This window comes from Arvicola amphibius, chromosome 15, assembly GCF_903992535.2.
Source record: "Arvicola amphibius chromosome 15, mArvAmp1.2, whole genome shotgun sequence".
In the NCBI taxonomy this organism is placed as follows: domain Eukaryota; kingdom Metazoa; phylum Chordata; class Mammalia; order Rodentia; family Cricetidae; genus Arvicola; species Arvicola amphibius.
The window spans coordinates 3,085,068-3,105,989 of NC_052061.1; positions in this window are offsets into that span (position 1 = coordinate 3,085,068).

Genomic DNA, 20,922 nt, shown 5'->3' on the forward strand with positions numbered 1-20,922 from the left:
GGCAAGTTTTTAATTAAAAAAACAACTTGAAATATTTCCCTGATTAACTCTAGGAATTTCTAAACGCCTTTTCTTCTTCATATGCCAAATCCTGGCTGTCCTTGTATAACATCTCTTGCGGTGACTCTAGAGTTTGTCCCACTCGTTACCACCAAGCAAGAAGAAGAGTTTGTAAGACAGTTAAGAGTAAGAGGATCCATGAAAGATGATAGAAAGAACATTGTCTATACTTATCTCTGGAATGTTCACTCTGAGAACACCTGGAAGTCAGTTTGTCAATGAAATCTACTGTAGGAACAGTGTCACATGATACAGTCCTGGCATATAAGAGAAGAACAGAATTTAATAGCATGAAGATACTAAGTGGGCATTCACAAGTATCGTTCCCACAGAACACTCCGAATATCTTAACTCAAGGGCAGAGGAAATGGCAGGCCAATTACACTGATTACAGTGGCTGCAAATATGTGTGGCTACCTTCACGCTTCAACGACGCTGTAATTAGGAGTCTAGGAAATGATCTCATTCTTAGTTCAATCCCGCTGTTTATTTCCTGTCAGTTTAGCATGCACCATCAGGAATTAAGCAGTGTATGTTACACTACATAATGGAGGAGCCCTGCTGCAGTCCCGTGAAAGTCACAGACATTTTTTTTTTAAAGATTGCTTTATGTATTTATTTCTGTTTTGGTAAAAATTAAGTCACTCTTACTTAAATCAACTTGGTAATAAATTTGTTAAATGTTTTATAAATTTAATATCTTAAATATAAATTCATAGCTTGGTTAAGACTTGGCGTGAAATTGTTCAGTAATGGTGAGAGACGGAACTATCTCTTCATAACAGTGCCCAGCAAGATTGTATGCTTCTACTAATTGTATGAGTGTGTAAGGGGAGGATTTGGGTGGATGCGTGTGTATTTCATATCGAGGAAGGTCTTAGGCTTCAGGACTTTTTGTCTTGTTTACTATTTGTGCTTGTGTTCACCAAGGTTGTGCATTTTACATGTGAACATATGAAATTACCGATTGAATAATTTCCTTTCAAACCAGATTTCGTGAAGAATCAATCTCAAACACAATTTTCACAGAGCAATATTTGTTCCCATGAGCTTTCAAAATCTGGCGATGGATGGAGATAGAGATAGAAACCCACATTGGAGCGCAGGACTGAGCTCCCAAGGCCCAAATGAGGAGTTGAAGGAGGGAGAACATGAGCAAGGAAATCAGGACCGCGAGGAGTGCGCCCACCCACTGAGATGGTGGGGCTGGTCTAATGGGAGCTCACCAAGACCAGCTCAGCTGGGACTGAAAAAGCGTGGGATCAAACCCGACTCCCTGAACATGGCAGACAACGAGGGCCGACTGAGAAGCCGAGGCCAATGGTACTGGGTTTTGATCCTACTGCATGTACTGGCTTTGGGGGAGCCTAGTCTGTTTAGATGCTCACCTTCCTGGACCTGGATGGAGGGGGAGGACCTTGGACTTCAGCAGGGCAGGGAACCTTGACTGCTCCTTGGACTGGAGAGGGAGGGGGAGGAGTGGAGGGAGGGGGAGGGAAATGGGAGGTGGGGAGGAGGCAGAAATTTTTAATAATGATAATAAAAATCAGCTTCCCATTTTTCATCCACTGTTAGCCTATGTTTGGGATATGCTTGCCATTATTTTCTTATTCCAAAATGTACTTTGGTAAAAGCAGTTCTTGTATTCAAAAGATGGCCTGAAAGTCCTGGTGATAGAAGACTACTCAGAGTGAAACCCCTACTGAGATAGACTGATAGGGGGAAGGAGGGTCAGGAAGGAATTCATTAACGTGCCTGAGGGTAGATGCAGCAGGGCCAGGGTTGGATGGGATGGTAACCTATGGATGGAGAGTTCAAAGAAAATAGAAAAATCTAGAATTATTTCCACATTCTGACTTAGCTATTTGGCGGTGGTGACACTATTTATTGAGGTGGTTTTAAAAGAAGATAATGGATTCAACTTTGAACTTTGTTTTTAATTGTCGGTAAGATGCTCCTCGGCGAAGATGAATATTGCTTCACTTCCAGCCAAAATGGGGAAGGTCAAAGCATCAAACAAAGGACTTTGCGAAAGGCAAAAAAAAAAAAAAAAAAAAAAAAAAAAAAAAAATCATCTGTACAACTCCAGTCATCCTTGAAATAGTCTGAGAACAAATTAAGTATGCCAAGACAACTGGTTCTTTCCACTCTATAATTATTTCTCCGCATCCTCTTTAATGGAACATTTGGTTATCCTAAAAAATATCATATTTGGTGTTTTAATTAACACAAACATATTATTGCTTAGCTAGAAACTTAAACAATTTTGAAATAATTAGATTCAGAATATTGAAACCTTTCTGACAATTAAAGTCATAATTCATTTCTGCTCACTTAGGCACCTGGAGTGAGATGCGAAAAGGTAATTATATTCGTTGTAAATTTACATGCCATGCATATCCTGGTAAGCATTCTGCAGGAAAGCGTTACAGGAAGACACAGGTGCCTAAATTAATAAACATTAGGAAATCAGCAAGAGAATTAAACTACACTAGTTATTGTTTCCAAACTAATTATTTAATAATTGAACATCTATGTACACCTGGTCCCAAATCAAGGGAATCCACGACCTCACAGGGCCCTGGGTTCATATTTGATCATTTAATATCAAATTTACACAGTGCAGGGCAGTGAACTGGGTAGTAGTTGGAGGACAATTTCAATTTCCCTGAAGTTCTGCAGAAAGTTCACAAATCAAAACACTCATACTTGTAAAGCAGGGGCGTAATTAATTGTTAAGAAGCCTTGTTAGTACCGTACTACAAATCTGAGAACAAACAAAGCATGCTGGAGATACGGGGTTCTGCACAGAAGTTAGAAAGCAGCACTGAGTGGGTACCCATGAGCTTGATACAACACTGCACGACTCTCACCTTTGGGACAACACTATCTCTTCGTTTGAGGGTCTGTGTAAAGGTTCTACTCCCCACTTGGGCCTTTTGTTTCTATTTTAGTACTGGCATTCTGAAAACTGAGGGTTAATGTGAGGGATTTCATTAGTCTTTTCTCATAGCAACACTTCACAGTGATGTTGTATCTAGATATATCATAGAGTCTATCACTTCATCACTCTCTTGAATTATCAAAAATATAGAATAATAGCTTAGAGTCATGCTTTATTTTACATTATATCTAGCATATAGTAAATGGGGAATTTGCTAAACATTTGCAGAAAAAATAATAAATAAGAAATAAATAATGAATCAAAGAGAAAGGGAATTGTATGAAAGCATTGGTGAATTACCGATTAGAGTTATTTCCTGATTTCACAGCAACAGTGGAAGAAGTAATGACTAGTCAATCATTTTCTCAACCTTAACAAGTTTATATTCACCTTCCCTTTATAGATTGGCTGATTTTTATCTAATAAACTCCCAATTTCTGAGATAAAAAGAAGAGAGATTTTCTGCATTCTCCAGATGATAAAACCCAGCGTCAGGAATGGCTTCTGAACATTTGCTGTGAGACTGACCAGCAACTCAACTCATATCTGGGAAGAATTAAATGTAAGAAACTCAGAAACAGTATTTAATTCATGAGTTCTAGGTTATAAATTCTTTCATTAAAGTTTTTCAACTAAATCTTAGTTATTACTATAGTTCTCTGTCTAGTATGTTTTTATGAATTTCATTTTGAGCCTTTTCCATGAAAATCAGGATCCATTTTTATTTAACAGAGGAGGTCACTTGAGTCAGAGATATCGGCCTCCTTCCAAGGAGTTTAGCAGAATCCCCAGTGACAACACAGACTCTATAACCACCTCATCACTGTACACTGTAGCTCCTAGTGCCATGCCATCTCTCAGTAAAACAGCAGACGTTAGAACTTAGCAATAGCCCAAATAATCAAGCCTGCCCCTTATAAAATAGATCAACCAATTGCTAGATAACCCATGCCTGGATTTTCCCGTGGATGAAGTGATATTTCATGGTGCCCTATAAGGAAGGTGTTGACCTAGGTTTCTGTCCCACCCGGCCCTACAGCCATTTAGTCCTAAATAATCACACAGTGGTCTACAAAGAAATCACACAGAGGTCTACATTGATTATAAACTGATCAACCTAGTATCTCAGGATTCTTATTAATTCTTATAACTCATTTTAGCCCATAGTTCTTGTCTATGTTAACCACATGGCAATCACATCTTGATTCCTCTGTGTCTGGGTCACAGCTGCAGACTGAGCTTTCCTCTTCCCAGAATTCTTCCGTTCTCATTGTCCTGCCTTCACTTCCTGTCCAATTGCGCCGTCTATACTTCCTGCCTGGCTACTGACCAACCAGCATTTTATTAAAAATAATATAAGTGACAAGATAAAGGATCATTGTCCCACAGCAGGAAGGTAAATAATTTTAAAAGGAAATTGTTCTGTGTGGTGCAAAGATGAAGTACAATCTCTCTCTTTCATAATGAAAGTACATCTTTCATTTAAAAAAATCATGCATTTTAAGTGTAAAGTTCAAAGAATGTTACAATCCATAATTAAAATATGAAACATTTCTATTTTTGTGGCTCCTTGCTTCAAATCTCTAGTTGATCTTTCCCTTTTAAAATAAACTATTGCTCTGTTCCCACAGCTGTGTTGCATGTTTTCAAACTTGTTACAAGTAAAATCATATAGGTATACTCTTCCCTGCCTGCCTTCCATTGTGGGAAAATACATTTAGATACTTTGAGGTCATTATTTTAATTGGATACTGATTACAAAACTGAATCCATTATCTGAGCATGACATGTGTATGTCTTCATCTGGGATGGATTTAGAACTTTCTATGCTTTTAATTACTAAATATGTAACTTCTAAGAATATGTGTGTTCAAATGATGAATGAAATATCAATAAAATGAAGAAAATTCCAAACATTCTTATATTGTGTAAAGATTTATTGATTGATTCATTCATCTACCTATCTATCTATCTCTATCTATCTATCTATCTATCTATCTATCTATGTATCTATCCATCTATCTAATTTTATTTTTAATGGTATGGACACAATAATTTGTATCACCAAGGTGTTTATTGTCAGTATTCACTGTATGAGTATGAAATGAGATAACATGTTATGAGTTGACTGGAGGTGCCAAGCATTATTTTTATAAATAAGTACACTTATTACTTCCTGTTTCTTTACAAAGTGATCATTCAAACCTAATTTTTATGTATTTTTTCTCACTTGCTTTTAAGTTTTTAGTTTTATAAATCGTGTTTTATTCTATAAATCTTCTTGGGCTGGAGTAATGGACATATTATAAATCTGACTGTTGTTCCTTAGTGGTGTCTTCTGAAAATCAAATAAGCTTAATGAAAATCCATATTATCTCAAATCGACCATCTAAAAATACACAATTCAGTATTGTGCAGTGATGGCTACTGTCAAGTGTTAGAACATTTTTCTCAGTGCAAAACAAACCCTCAGCCACTAAAGGCTCATTCTTCCTTCTACACCTGAATCATCTGCCTGAAAGATAAAATATAATTAATATATAATTTTGCCATTAAAATGATTATATTACCATTTTGGTGCATACAATTTGTTCTTCTGTGCCCAAGTACACACCTGTTGACCACCTATGCTCTTTATCTTTGTAGCTTTCTATGTGGGAAGCAGGCCAGAAATACCAAGAAATTAGTGTTTCTTATTGTCTTAGGCAAAGGGACACACACACACACACACACACACACACAGTGATATATTATTTGTGTTTTAACAAATGAAACTTGCCTAAAGGTCAGCACAAAGCAGCCACACTAGTCAGACATACAGACCAGTCAGTGTTGGCACATTCCCTTAATCCCAGCAGTCACACTAGTTAGCCATAGAGGTCAAGTAGTGATAGCACATACCTTCAATCACAGAGAAATGTAAGGCAGGAAGAGACAGTAGATCACTCTTTTTCAGTCTGGAATTGGTTAAAGGTGTTTTAGAGCATGATCCACAGTTAAAATAGAGTTCCTGATTCAGAGATGAGGTTAGGATTATTGAACAATGAAGTAAAGTTAAAGGTAGGGAAATATCCCAAAATCAAATTCTTGGAGAAGAAGATTGTGTTACCATAGAAAGACAAGCTGTATATGATGACCACACCCTAGATTTGGGACACACATTAGTATTGAATGCTTGAAATAGAATTGGAGAAAGAGAAAAAAATAAGTCATTTACTGAAGTTATACAGGCCCAAAGGAAGCTTTAAGTTTTTTTCTAAGACTAATCCATTGAGAATGCCCCTCCCTTCTTGATTATGTGGAAGATGTAGCAAAGAAATGCATTGGACTAATAAATGCATGTCAATTATGAATATTCAAGGCAATCCTTTCCCATAAGGTAACTCTGTGAGGGGCCTCTTGCAAACCCCTATGCCAAATCCAGATCAGTACTTTCCTTCTATCATAGAGGAAACTCCCTCCCAGAGGATTTAAAGAACTTAATGCCTATTCTAAAAGACCATAATACTCTAGGTAGTAAAATAGTTATCAAAGAGAGAACAAAAATTAAGTAGAATCCATAAACAAGTATTTTGACAAACATATGATCAAATTTAAAATATGAATAAATGATGTTGTTATTGGAGGTCTGGTAGACACAGGTGCAGATGTAACAATCATTTCAACAAAATCTTCGCATCCAAACTGCCCTCTTCTGGATGTAAATGTTCAGTTTTTAGGACTTGTAGCTTTATCTGAGGTAAAGTAGAGAGCAAGATGGGTCGAATGTATAAGACTAGAAGGACAAAGAGGAATATTAAAACCATATGTGGCTAACAGTAACAGTGAATTTGTGGGGACATGATTTGTTATAGCAATAAAATACTCAGATTAATACCCAATCTTAGAAACAAACCATAAATTAACATATGATTTTGGGGAAAAAAATTACAAGATTGTAAACTGGGGGGCTGCTTGGGACTTAGGGGGAGCTGGGAGGACCTTGGACTTAACATAGTGAAGGGAACCCTGATGGCTCTTTGTCTTGGAGAGGGGTGGAGTGGTGGGGGTATGGGTGGAAGGGAGGGGAGAGAAGGGGGAGGAGATGGAAATCTTTAATAAAAAAAAAAGAAAAAGAAAAGAAAAAAAACTAAACAATACTTTTCATTTCATCAGATATAATTTGCCAAAAGAAAATCTCCCCAAAATTAGGCTTAGGGAATGCTTTTGTTTCTGACTTTTCAGAAAATAAAGGTATCTAGCTAAGGAATCTGAAGACCACTGGACAAATGAGACATCTGAAGAAAAAGAAAAAAATTATCCAGAAAAAAGTCTCAAAAAGGAGTAAATAAATCTATTGGTATATGACATTTCCAATGACATAAAATTTCATAAATCTACTCAAATATTTGCTTCTGCTGTGCGCTACATACATAGAATGCAAATGGTCTTTTTGTAGTCCCTGTCCAATTAAAAAATAATGCTGGATTTGGAGCTGGAGTGTGTCTCTCTCCTTCTCTAAACACAAACATGCTTATTAAAGTGAAATCCAAAATCTATGTCTCATATCAGAATAGTTACCTGATGTGGGACAGAAGAAAACAAAAATTTAAGGACTGTTTTATTGCCACTAATTTCATGATCCTTTCGTTTTATATTGATGCTTTAATGGCTTTTCTTAAGGTATAATTTTTATAAGATTAGAAAATATATATTCTAAATTTCTTGTCATGATGTTGATGGTCATATAGAGTACGAACTAGTTCCAGTAAAAGGTTTCATCTACCTTTTTGTACATTATTTCAGGTTTCAGTCTGAATCAGTTTTCTGCGGTGAATCATGAGCACACCTAACAGCAACCTTTGAAGTCTCCAAAAGGAGGATGGGGCCTCACAACGATGACTCCTCCAGGACTATGGTAATACCACTAAGTTGAAAAACACCACCTAAAGATTGGCTTTGGGGCTACAAACTGCTCAGAACAGTTTCAAGGTGGCTAGCTGAGATGATCCAGCCTCACAAACTACTTTAGTCAGGACCTGAGAGAAACCTGTACTTTACATAGAGACTGAACAACAAATGATAAAGCTACCTCTCTCAGGGACATGATAATTAACCAAAAATGTTCTTTTCAAGATCCCCTAAAGATGCCATTGTTCCCAGACAGAAAGAAGTAAATTTAAGAATATGACACCCACATTCCCAAGAGGTCATTCAATGGGATAAGGATATTTGTCATTGTTTACGGGGATTGGTTACAAGTTATTATTGGTTATGGTCAGGAGGAATGTTGAACAAAGGAGATCAGCTTCAGAGTTCTTGTTTTGAAAAGAAAAAGGGGGGATACAGTTATGATAGGATAAAAGAGTATAATCTACTCTGAAGAGAAAAAATGGAGAATATAAAGTAAAAAAGTGGATTATTGAATCTGCTTTTATAAAACAACTACTTATTTTAAGTATTTTACATTGGATAGGCCTTTGTAAATTGTACACAAATTTTGTATATTGATACAAATTTGAGATGGATTTTGTTAAAACATACTGTACTTATGTTTCTAATCTTGTTCAAGGTATTGTACCTTTTCAGCCCATTTAACAATGTAATGTAAATTTTTAGTCTTTGAAAAATAATTCAGAGAAAATGAAGGACATCGAAGAATGTCCACATGAAGTTTTCTTTCTTTGTGGCAAAAGTAACCTCTAGGAAAGGAAGGGTCCTTGCTTCAATTGCTGATAGTATGCTGTCCTAATGGAACAAGCAGAACACAAAAGAGAGTTACTATCAAAACATTTCCCAGATAAGGTGGGACAGGGATTAAAGTTAGAATTTAACAACAATACCACACTCAGAAAGCCCACAAACTCCTGGAAACTGAAAAGTCAACTACTGAACCACCTCTGGGTCAAGGAAGAAATAAAGAAAGAAATTAAAGTGACCTATAAGCATGCCTGAAAGCTCTAGAAGAAAAACAAGCAGACTCACCCAGGAGAAGTAGAAGACAGGAAATAATCAAATTGTGGGTTGAAATCAGCAAAATAGAAAAAAAAATAAGAAAACAATACAAAGAATCAATGAAACAAAGAGCTGGTTCTTTGAGAAAATCAACAAGAGCAATGTCATGTAGTGTTCTTTCTTTTTAAATATTTTATTTAATGTGTGTGTACATGTGTGTAAGCATGCTATAAAGCTATATGGAGATCAGAGGACAATGTTCCAGCATAGGTTCTCTCCTTCCACCATGTAGATGCTGGCACTAAAACTCAGGCTCCCGGCCATCACAACAGGCACCTTTACCTCTCTGACTCCTGTATTTGTTTATAGATTTGTGACTTTTGATAGTTTTCTAAGATTATAAATAATGTCATAATAACGAGAACTTAGAAAGTGTTTTGTGCACATTATTTTTCAGTTTTAAATACCAAACTGTGTGATGAAGTAATGAGATCTTAATGTTTGGCATTCTGTAGGAAGCGCTATACCTGTGACCTCCCAGTTCAAGGATGAGGATATGGGAAAATCATGTAACTCTTCACCTGAAGGATGGGGCCAGAACTGCATAAGAAGATGCCGATAAAATAACTTTCGTTGTATTGGCAGGCAGACCAATGTTCTTTCCCTTTTTCTAACTGGAATGACTGAGGAGCCTTCACTGTCCTACACTATTTTATATCATTGGAAAATGATTAGCCCTGAAGACACAGCTGCATAGGCAGATTGCAGAATGAAATGCAAGGAAAAGTAGAGGGATAGAATAAGAATTTTGCATTTACTCTAATTATTTCTAATATTTTACTATCATCTTCATCATCATCAGTAGAAGTAGTAGTAGTAAACATATTTGTGTGTGTGTGTGTGTGTGTGTGTGTGTGTTTGTTGTTTTATTTTAAAGCAGGGTTTTTCTGTGTAGTCCTGGCAATCCTGGAATTCACTATATAGACCAGGCTGGCTTCAAACTCAGAGATCTACCTGCCTCTGCCTCCCAAGTGCTGGAGTTAAAGGCGTAAGACACTGCCACCCAGTAACACTATTATTACTTTTAAAGAAAATTTGATTATTTATTTATATTTTATTCCCTACAACTGATAGTTTAAGGAAAATCAATGTTTATTCTCTTGGTAATTAGATACTTTTCTCCTATTGGCAGAAATTCCCAAACTTAACCTATGTTGAAGAGAAGAAGGTGACACACATGTGCCATTCTAGAAGTAATTCTTTGAGCAATACAGGCACATGGAGTCAATCCCTTAGGCCTGGACTTTGAGCTGGGGAAATAGGGTCCCATGTCTTTATTTCTCCTTGCCACATCTCTAGCCCTTTGACTTTCTTTCTTATCTACCTACTGCTGTGGCTAGAATATAGCTTGAACTTATCCAAATACAAGCTGAAATTTGCTTCTCCTTCTGACAGTATTGGGAGGGGGGGGTCTTTAATGACTGACTTCTAAGGGCTCCATCCTCATAAATGAGTAGGTCCATTCATGAATTAGTGAGATAGTCTAAGGATTATATTAGTATAAAAAGAAGCTCTCTCTCTCTCTGGTCTGCTCATTCTGGTCACCATGTGATCCTCACTACTGTAAGCTAATGTGAAAATAAAACCTTTACCAGAAATCAGTGCCATGCTCTTGGCCTTCCTAGCCTCTAGAATTATAAAATAAGTAAACTTTGATTTGTTTCAAATTCAAAGAGATTTTGTTTGTTTGTTTGTGGGAGAGGTATACATACCACAACATGCATGTTCAGGTCAAAGAACAATTTGGGGTAGTCAGTCATCTTCCACCCTCTGAATTCTGGGGATCAATATCATATTTGCAGACTTGGTGAAAATTATTTTTACTTATTAAGTCATCTCACAGCCCCAAATCCTTTATTGTTCATAAATTTGCCCAATACAAGTATTTTTCAGTAATAATAGAAAACAGGAGACTCCGACTCTACTTGCCACACAAAGCCAAGCTAATAACCTGGCTAATATAGAGACACACAGGCACTTGCTGCTTGCTCACTCTGACAATGTCTTCTCTCTCTGTGCTCTCATCTAGTTTGCCTTTTTCTAGTCACGTCAAAAAATGTAAAAGGAGAGAATAATATATAGAAAAATAGTGGGAACTGATAAGCCTTACTCAAGGGCCTGAATTTCCCCAACCTTGAAGTTAGCTAAGAAATACAAGCTCCTCCTCGAAGACAATAGAAGAAACGAGTTTCAGCTGTAAACGGCTTTTTAATCGTAACTTCAAGTCAATCATATGGATGGTATCTTATTGTGTGTGTATGGTACATTCTATTGCTCAGTGTTGGTATTTTTTACATTTTTAGCCTGTGTAGTACATGAAGTTGGGGTGATAACCAATGACCACAATTCAAAATACATTTGTAGTAATAAGGTGGAATTTTTCATGCTCCTGTCATCAGCCTTATTCAGACTACCAGTACTACACAGGGTAGAGGGCACGAGGGCAAAGAGTTCTGAATTCAATATGTATCATTTATGAATGGTTGGCCTTGTGCATATTATGTACCTTCTCAGACCCTCATATTCCCCATCAGTTACGTGTAACGAGCAACACCTGTATCACAGGGTGTTTGCAAATGCCAAGTTGTATAATACAGATTCTACTTCAGTGTGGGCCCTGGACTAAACACTTGGGAAAGTTATCTTTTCTATTACTCTCTAATCTCTTTCATTATTTTACTTCTGCCATGTTACTCTAGGTTACACAGCCCTGTAAGTAATATATTAGTCTTTGTGAGTCAAAATCTCCTAGATTTAACATCTCAGAAGATGGTAATTTGTTGTAGTTGTATATACTTTGTGGTTAAACAATAATCAATTAATTAATTTAAGAAAAAAATAATTGAGGGCCGGGGCCTCTCCCATATGCTGAAGATAGGAAAGTTAACAGATGATCCACATACCGGTCCTACTTTGAGTTTGAGTCCAGGAAAAGAGCCAGAAAGGACAAAATAATACTTATGGGTAAATGTCACTTGCAACAAAATGTAAATCACGGTAAGAGAACGACAGGGTCCGTGCTGGTCCCAGGGTGACTCATAGACTTTTCTCAGGGAAGACATGTTCAAACAGTGGTGCTGGCATAGACAGAAGTAGCAGTAAGCCTGGTATGGACTGATAAGGCTGATGCCTTAAATGGCATGAAGCTAGAAAGGTGGACCTGTTTCTTTCTTTACTAGAACCACTTTCTTTACTAGATTCCACTCTCTTGCTTGAGAATTCTTTAACCTTTTATAGGCAAGGATGACTTTGAGTTTTCTGCCATGAGCCTCCATTTATTGATTCATAAGAAACTCAAGTATGGCCTATTTTATTTTCTTCTTGTTGACTGAAAGCTTTAGATAAAAACCTATTAGTCTAAGAATGGAAAGTCACTCAGGACTTCACACTTCCATGTTTCTTTGAGCCTTTATAAACATTTTAAGCTCTTATAGAGAGATTTATAGTCTACCTCTCTCCTAGAGAATTTTCTGGACCATTTATAAATGGGTGGATGAAAATAAGAGATGTGAGATAGAGCTTTAATTTGTGCTTTGCCTGCTTGTTAAAAGTGGTATTCCTCTTAGTTTATTTATTTGCTTTGCAGAGGATCAAGCAGTATCTCATGCTTGATGGGCGAACACTCTACTGCAGAACTCCATAAGTCCCAAACGGAGAATTTCCTTCAGCTGTGTCTCCACTTCACCTTCATGGGTTACGTGGTCAGAATCTCAAGGGAAGGACAAACATGAACTACTGTGTGATGCCTTGAACCCTCTGCATTACCTATCTGAAGAGTGAGATAATTTCTCCAATCTCAGTCCTCACTGGGGGCTGCACAGCTACCTCCAACACTGAAGAGTAGCTGGTAGGTTGTGTCACGAAGAAGCATGTTAGAATGTCCCCTGCCCTCCTTGAAATCTGCTGTCTTTAATTGTTTGAGGCTGATAATAGATTCATGATCATGAATCATAGGGAAGATTTACTAGAAGTTGTGAATAACAAAGATAGACCAAGGCGTTTTTTTTTTTCTCTAGATGCCCTTCTTTTTATTCTTTAAAGTTTTCCCACAATATGTTTTGATCATGTTTTTTACTCCACCTCTTCCCAGGTCCTTCTCATCCCCCTACCCACCCAATTTAAGATGATAAGAGCCACAGCTAATGGATGGCTCCAAAGAAACAGAGTCTTTCAGACACAATAGGACTGACACACATTCCAGGAGATTTTGATTATGTTTTAACCACTTTATTATCTTTAACTACTTCAGGAAATAAATGGTTGGTACAGGAAATGCCAGGGAAAAAAACCTTCTGGCCAAAGCTCTCGTCAGAAAGATTTGTACCTGTGTGAGAGCTGAGCAGAAAATATGCATCGACTTGTTGGAGATGGAGCTCTCGACCATGGTGCTAAGCTTGTCTTTTCAGTTTCATAGTAGGGCACATTTTGTTTTCTGTTGTCTATTTTTTCTAACAGATGGCACCATAGGAGTTTAGCACTGTTAAAAGTTTGCTTATTTACAGCCATTGGCTGCCATGAGGATATTTAGCCTTCTGCTCTCCTACCCCCATGTGAAAGTGATTAAGTTGAAAGGTGGGGGAGTTGGGATTTGTGTACTCTTTGAAAGAGCACAGAATTTATGCAAAGTGTCTGTGGTTCTAATCTCCTTTTGGAGTCTCTCCTTAAGCCCTTCATCACCATCAACTCTGAAAAATAAAAGGGTTGCAATGCATCTCAGTCTTTGAGGGTTCCATGATTTGTTTAGTTCTAACTAAAGTATCTATGAGCAGTTTTTCAGTTACCCAGGTATTATGCAAAAAATAATTTGGGTTGTGCAACTCTGTGGTGACATTTAACATCTTAGAAATCCCTTCTCTGGGCAGTGACATCTATAAAGAAAAATGACAGTTCTGAACAGCAGTTGAAACGAAAGAGAATTTATCAACCTTCCTATTAACAGCAAATTTATGGAATGTTTGAAAGTTCCAAGTGAACTCTTAGGGCCATGTTCATGGGGGTGGCCTTTAACGGGAAATAGATCTGTAGCTGAACTGAGTCTTTGAGACTGGATGTTTTAATGAGGTTTCATCCCTTTTGAACAGAGACAAGGAAGGTTAGCGAAAATGCCATGTCTGCTAGGCACTTGATAGCTTTTGTCCTGGGGGAAGGTGGTTGGGCTGTTTGAGTCCATACACTTTTAGTCATGCTTCTGTCCCTTGGAAGACCTAAAGACTTTCATGCACAGGTCACCTTCCTCACACCTCCAGTTCTTACCTCTTACTAAAGATAAGGGGTTATGAACATCTCCAAATGTATGGCACCACATTACCAATTCACTTACGTCCCTGACATTTCCAAGTCATCCTCTGCCTTTGTGACCTTTTGAACAATAGATTATTTATGTAGGTATATCAAGAGACATCCAGAGCATTAAAATTACTGAAGCGTTTTGTGGGCTGGTGGGGACATGGGGAGACTCAAGTGTAAGGGAAATACTGTTCTCTTTGGGTTACTTTTTAAATAGTTTAAATCATCTCCAGAATAAAGGTTACACTAATAAATGTCTCATTTGTTTCAAATAGTCTGGAATGTGACTACTTCCAAGGAACATATAAAATCACCCCCGGTATAAATGGGCTTTGGTGAGATACAGTGGGTTGCAATAATTCCTCTTTGGGTTTGCGTTTTCATTCTCCTTTCTCTTCATGAGGTTCTAAATGAGAGAGGACAGGCCTGAGGAAGAAGGAGGAAAGCTGATCCTTGTGTATCTGACTTTGAAAATCTCACGAGAATGCAGGGACTAAAAATGTTGTTTTCATTTTGTTAGTGTGGCATAAAAAGGATGCTGCAAAGGAACCACACCGTTCACTCCATTCTGTCCTCTCCTCCTAATCCATCCCGTATGAGAAGTAGCAAACCACTAACATTCCCCAAATACGCCTGGCCTTTGTATGACAGTTGCCTGAAATGCCCATTCCCTTATATAATGCAATATCTTCTCTTTTTCTTTGGACAACAATAGCATAATGAAAGTGTTTATAATTTCTCTACACGAGAACATATTTTTCACCCCATATTAAACTGCTTTGCGTGCATTCATTCTGACCTCAGGTGACAAAACTTAGGTTGATTTTGTGCTTGCTGTGAAATCCGGGCCACCTTTCTTTGCCTGACAGGCCTCTTATCCAAGATCATCCAAAATAAGGAAAAAAGGGTGTCAGTTCAAAGGGGCTTGTGTGAGGATTACTAAGGCTTATTACCCACCCCTTAAAAAACAAGCAACAACAACAACAACGAAACAGCAAAACCAAATAAAAACAAACCTAAAAGGGACTTCTGACATGGTGCTGGGTGGGTCTTCGTTTTTTCCTCATTATGATTTTAGTACTGCTTAGATCATATAGTATTAGCAATGTTCTCATTGCCCTGACAGAATGCCAGAAAATAAGCAATATTCTGGGAGAAAGGTTTGCTTCAGCTCATATTTAGAAGAAAGAGTCCACTGTGGCAGGGAAAGAGAGAGGAGCAGTCATTCACATTCATCCTCCAAGATCCAGGCTCTAGAGCATCAATGCTCTCCAGGGAGGCTCCACTTCCCCCCAGGTTCCACAACCGTACAAAACAATGCCACCAACTGAGAAGCAAGTGTTCAAACGTATGAGCCTACCAGGTACATCTCACATTCGAACCATACTCACATTAGATATGAAAACTATGTGGAATCTGCTATATCAAGAGCATTATACTCACTTGTGAGTTATTCGAAATAATTTACTTTCTGACTACCCCAGTCAAAAGCCACATTGCCATTTCCTTGTCATTTGCTCCAGAGTTTATGTCCCAGCCTTGATCAATTTATCTCTCTTCTTGTTTTCCTTTTCTTCTTTTACAATGTTGAAATTTGAAAATTGAGCCCTTTACAGACTAGGTAAGTGCTGAGCCACTGAATGAGGCTCTCAGCCCCATCCATTTCTCAAGCAATATTGAAGATGGTTTCTTGTTTTGTTTTTCCCTGAAAATGAGATTCGAATGAAAACAACCCTGTTTTTGTCTTTTTTTTTTTTTAACTAAACATCACAAAATTGGATTTTGACTCTTTGGAACATTTTGATGGGTTTACATTTCTTGTACATCTAGAAAACTTGTATGCTACATGATGTTTGTCTCATTTCTAGAATAATTTTGAAAGTCAGTAAAATATAGTAACATTATTTTCATGAATGCATCTATCCAACAAACAATTTAAAGCCCCACGCCTATGCTAAAAGAGTGACTTGGAGGGTTGAAGCTAGTTCTTCTGGATATGCTTGTGCCCCCTGGTAGTATGGTAGTGAAAGAATTTTTGTTGTTTTTATTTTAAAAATACAACAAATCAACAGATAAACTAGCTAATCTCTATGATATAAAGAAGAATAGAGCTTGGAGATGTTATCTGAATATCTGGATACAGCTGTGTTACCACCTATCATTATAATACATTATACAATAATTTCATCACTAAAAATAAGAGCGGTAGTCATTTTTTTTCACACTCATTCCGGAAAAATTCCATTGTAAGAATAATGCCCATAAGCGATCTATGTATCTTCATGTATAAAAGAAGCTTACACACATCAGAGTATTGACATGAAGAGGGGATGGGACCCTTTCATTCTTCACATATGCTTAAGAGCACACCGTGCTCTTGATACTTGACCATGATACTTGAACCATCAGGTGACTGAACACAGACAAGTTGTTGCACATATGAGCCCTGTGTCCTCTTGTATTCCACAGTTTGAATATGTAGGATAATACTATGTCTGGCACACAGTAAAAGCGAAAGTTGGAAAGGTCCTCTTTTAGTCTTTTATGCCACCTGGGAACTCAATGCCTTCATTGCGAATCCAAAGGAAATGTAATCTGACATATAATAAAATGAAGTGACTTAGTCTCGAAGGCGAGAGGTATTATAAAACACAATAGCCATCATAAGGCATCTGAGAAAATGCTACATTGTGAGAAAAGATAATGTCTTACAGGATTTAAAAGTACATGATACGGACACAGCATAATTTAATGTAAAAAAAAAACCCGCTTTCTTGTAGTTGAGAATGTTTTCATAGGATCAGCAACTATGCTTCTCATGCTCCTTAAACTCTGCTTAGGACAGCAGGAACACATGGTCAGCATCAATCGATAATTATTGACCAACATAATGAAGAATTGAATGAGTAAATGAATGAGATGATAAGATAACCTGCCAATTACAGCTGTGTCTTCCTACTCACTTGAGCTTTTTCAAAGGTTTGATCCACCTTCTCCTAAAAGTTCCAGGAGCCAGAAGAGAATCTGATAAAAGCTGAGTGACCTTTCGGGATCTCTTTACCACTCCTGTTTCTTTTTTTTTGTATGATTTTTGCATTCTGTCATGGGTTATTATGCTTTTTCTAATTTTCCAACATGAAGCTCTTCTCCCTTTACATCGGCATTACTGTGTTCTGCTCTATTAGTCTCTTAATCTCTTTGCTAATCCCCATATGTTGCTGCATCATTTAATTAAGGGCTACACTGCTGTGTGACTGGGCTTAGACAACATCCTTCCCTACTGTGAGCACACCCAGGCTCTGGGAGACATAAGGGGGCTTGCTTTAGTGGGATTTGAGCAAATATGGCCTAAACAACATATTTAGTAAACTTTTTATGAAAGAGATGCATGCCTGCATCAAAAAGCATAAAATTCTTTTGAAGTGTTATCATGTATTCAAGATGTTTCGATCAGGAAAATTGTAGATCAGAATTGCTATTTTAAAATACTAATACCGTGCTATGTATACTACCTCATACTATGATAAGAATGGGTCACAACCCATTACACTACTAAGTCTTTGAGTAATTATTTGATTCTGGCAGCACATTTTCGCTTTTTTTAAATTTCTTGCCAATAACATGAAGATAAAACAAGTCATAATTTAATTTCCTCTTACCATTTACAAAGGACTCATTTAAATATTTTCAAAAAGTAAATGTAATCCTCCAAAAACCTCATATAGTATTTTAAATGATTATGTGTTTGCATTATGCCCTATAGAAAACCTGTAGACTGAACACTGACATTATTTTAGGGATTGCAAGAATGATCTGCAGATTGTTAACATAGTAAGACCTCAATTTTCTCACAAGGTCTCTAAGACTAACTCAGTCTTCTTTAACACCAGACATGAGCTTTGAAAACTGATGAACAGGTCAGGACATTTTTACTGATGTAAGATTTATTTTTTACCAGGATACATAAAATTTTGTATGCACTTTATATATGTATAAAACACAGAATATGTATTTTAGCAGAATATAGACATGCTATGCCACTATTAGGCTCAACACTTAGGAAAAATGAAACAAAATATAATGCCACTAAAAACCTAATTCAAAGGACATGAGAACCATTTCATCAATAATAATAAGCATCTAAAACTCACCATCATTCAACCTAACAAAAGGTAAAATAAAAATTCTTAGTAGGGTTGGCATACTTCCAGATCAGCTCTAACATGTGAGGAATCACTCACATCCTCTCAGCAAGAAGAGGTTGCAAGAATAGGAAACAGGAACTTTGCCACTTGTGAATAGAGTCTAGAGGACAAGTCATCACTCTGGACTCTGGGCAAATCCAAAGAATCAAGATCAAACACACATGCCAGTAGCAGAGGCTAATAAAACAGCTGAATTTGTGGGACATCTAGATGCTGATGGTTTACTAGTTTTCATGGATTCTAGACTTTCATGTGTTTGACAGCACAGACCTCACCAAGCTCCCATTGTGATGCTGTAAGAAAGAGTCCAACATGACTTTGACCAGGATAAGGGAAGTGTGAGCACTGTGAACAAGTCCAGAATTTCTCTGTTTCTCTCAGGGGAAAAGAAAGCATAGCCTTGTCTCAGAATCATGAAACCAGTGCGGTCCTCTCCATCTGACCACATATAGCTTTGCTGTATGACGTAATTGGGAATGAAGGAACTATGAAAGTAGAAACACAAGAAGATTGCCGACAAGAAACAAAATCTACCTTAAGACTGGGGTTTAAATGAAGAGTTAAACGAATGATCTCTCCTCTGAAAACCATCGTATCAGCTGAGGACCACAGCTGAAAGTGTGACAATAAACAGACTCTCTCTGAGGAGCAGCTCTCGGGGCAGTTAAAAGTAAAAAGAGGGATCCACAAATGAGGACAGCAGAATAGACCTGATCTGTATGACTACAGCAAACACAAGAGAAATACCTATTCTTATTCAGACTGCCATAACTCTATTGTCTGGGATATAGGTTCCTCAATTCCTCTTATGCAATACATGCTCAACTTTCAACAAAAAACTGTGAAATAAAACAAAAGCCCAAAAGTTACAATTATAAAGATTACCAAAAGATTCATATATGACATGAATGTTGGATTAACAGGAAATGTATAGCTATAATTAATATATTAAGGATTTTAACAGAGAAAAATAGATACTTTGACACATAAGAGTCAGTTAATAAACAAAAGATAGGTGGATTCTAATAAAAACCAAGTATAAAAGCTAGAAAACAACATCATGTTAACACATATCAAAAGTGTGTTTGATGGTTTCATCAATAATACAATATAGCTCTAGAAATAGTTGCCTTTGTGAACACGGTTAATGGAAATACTATGCATTGAAATACAAAGAGAAAAATTAATGGCAAAAAGGCAGCATCAAAGAGTTGAAAGGTAATTCTAAAAGGTGTAACACAGACATAATTGGAATATTTGAATGTAAAGGAGGAATGGAGCAAAAGAAATATTTCAAACAATGATGAATAATGGCAAATAAGTCTCCAAAATTAATGACACATAATGAAGAAGAGTTCAAAATTACCAATAATGACTGTACCCTTCCCGCCCTACAAATGAAAGCCTATATCCCACATGTTATATGCAACTGCACAAAACCAACCTCAAAGAGACATTATAGGAATTAACTAGAAAAAGGAAAGCTCACCAACAAAAAGAAAAGAGTAAGGGTCATTGCCTCCTTCTCAGAAATCACAGAAACAGCAAGGGAACAAAGTGAAATGTTTATTTTTGAGATGAGAGGGGAGAAGCGGAGGGAGGGGAGGAAGGAAGAAGGAAAAGGAGAAAGAGAGGGAGTGGGAGGAAGAGAAAGACTAACCTAGAGATCTAAAACAAGCCAAATGATGCTTCAAAAGCAAAAGGAGGAAAGACCTTAGCTTAGATTATAAGCTTCTTAAAATGTATCCTGTTAATTTAGGGCAATCATTTTTAACATGAAGAAGAGTTAACAACATACCGAGAAAAGAAAGACACTCATGTTCACAGAAAAAGAAATTGGAAAAAGAAGTAAAATCTTCAAGAATAAAATAGATAGAAAATAGTTACAAACAAACATTATGTTAACCAAACAATGGTAATAACCACTTGAGATGTAAATGTTCTAAATACACCAACATGAAGAAAAATTCTATTCCTTAAATTAGAGCCTATTTACCAGAAATTCATGATAAGTAGAAAGAGTTTGGTAAGTTCAAGGGAATGGAGAAAGATGTACCCATGCTAACACCAATAGAAGGAAAGCTGAGGTATTTACTTCTGACACATTTTAAACACAGAAAATAATCAGTAAAAAAGGAGCATCACATAGCTATTTACTGTCAATGATTCTGTAATACATCAAAATTGTAAATCTGCCTTCATTGACCAAAGAGCATCAAACTGCGTGGGGCAAAAGTATAATCCTTAGAAAAAAGAACCAACACAGCTATTACAGTTAGAGATTTCAACATCTCCCATCAGCAACAGATAGGTGGAGCAGTCAGAAAATCAATAAGGTCACACTTGACCTGAACAGCACTATCCATCAACTTGATTTAATTTCTGCTTCCAGAATGCTCCTTCTAAGAACAGAAAACACATTCTTCTCAAGAT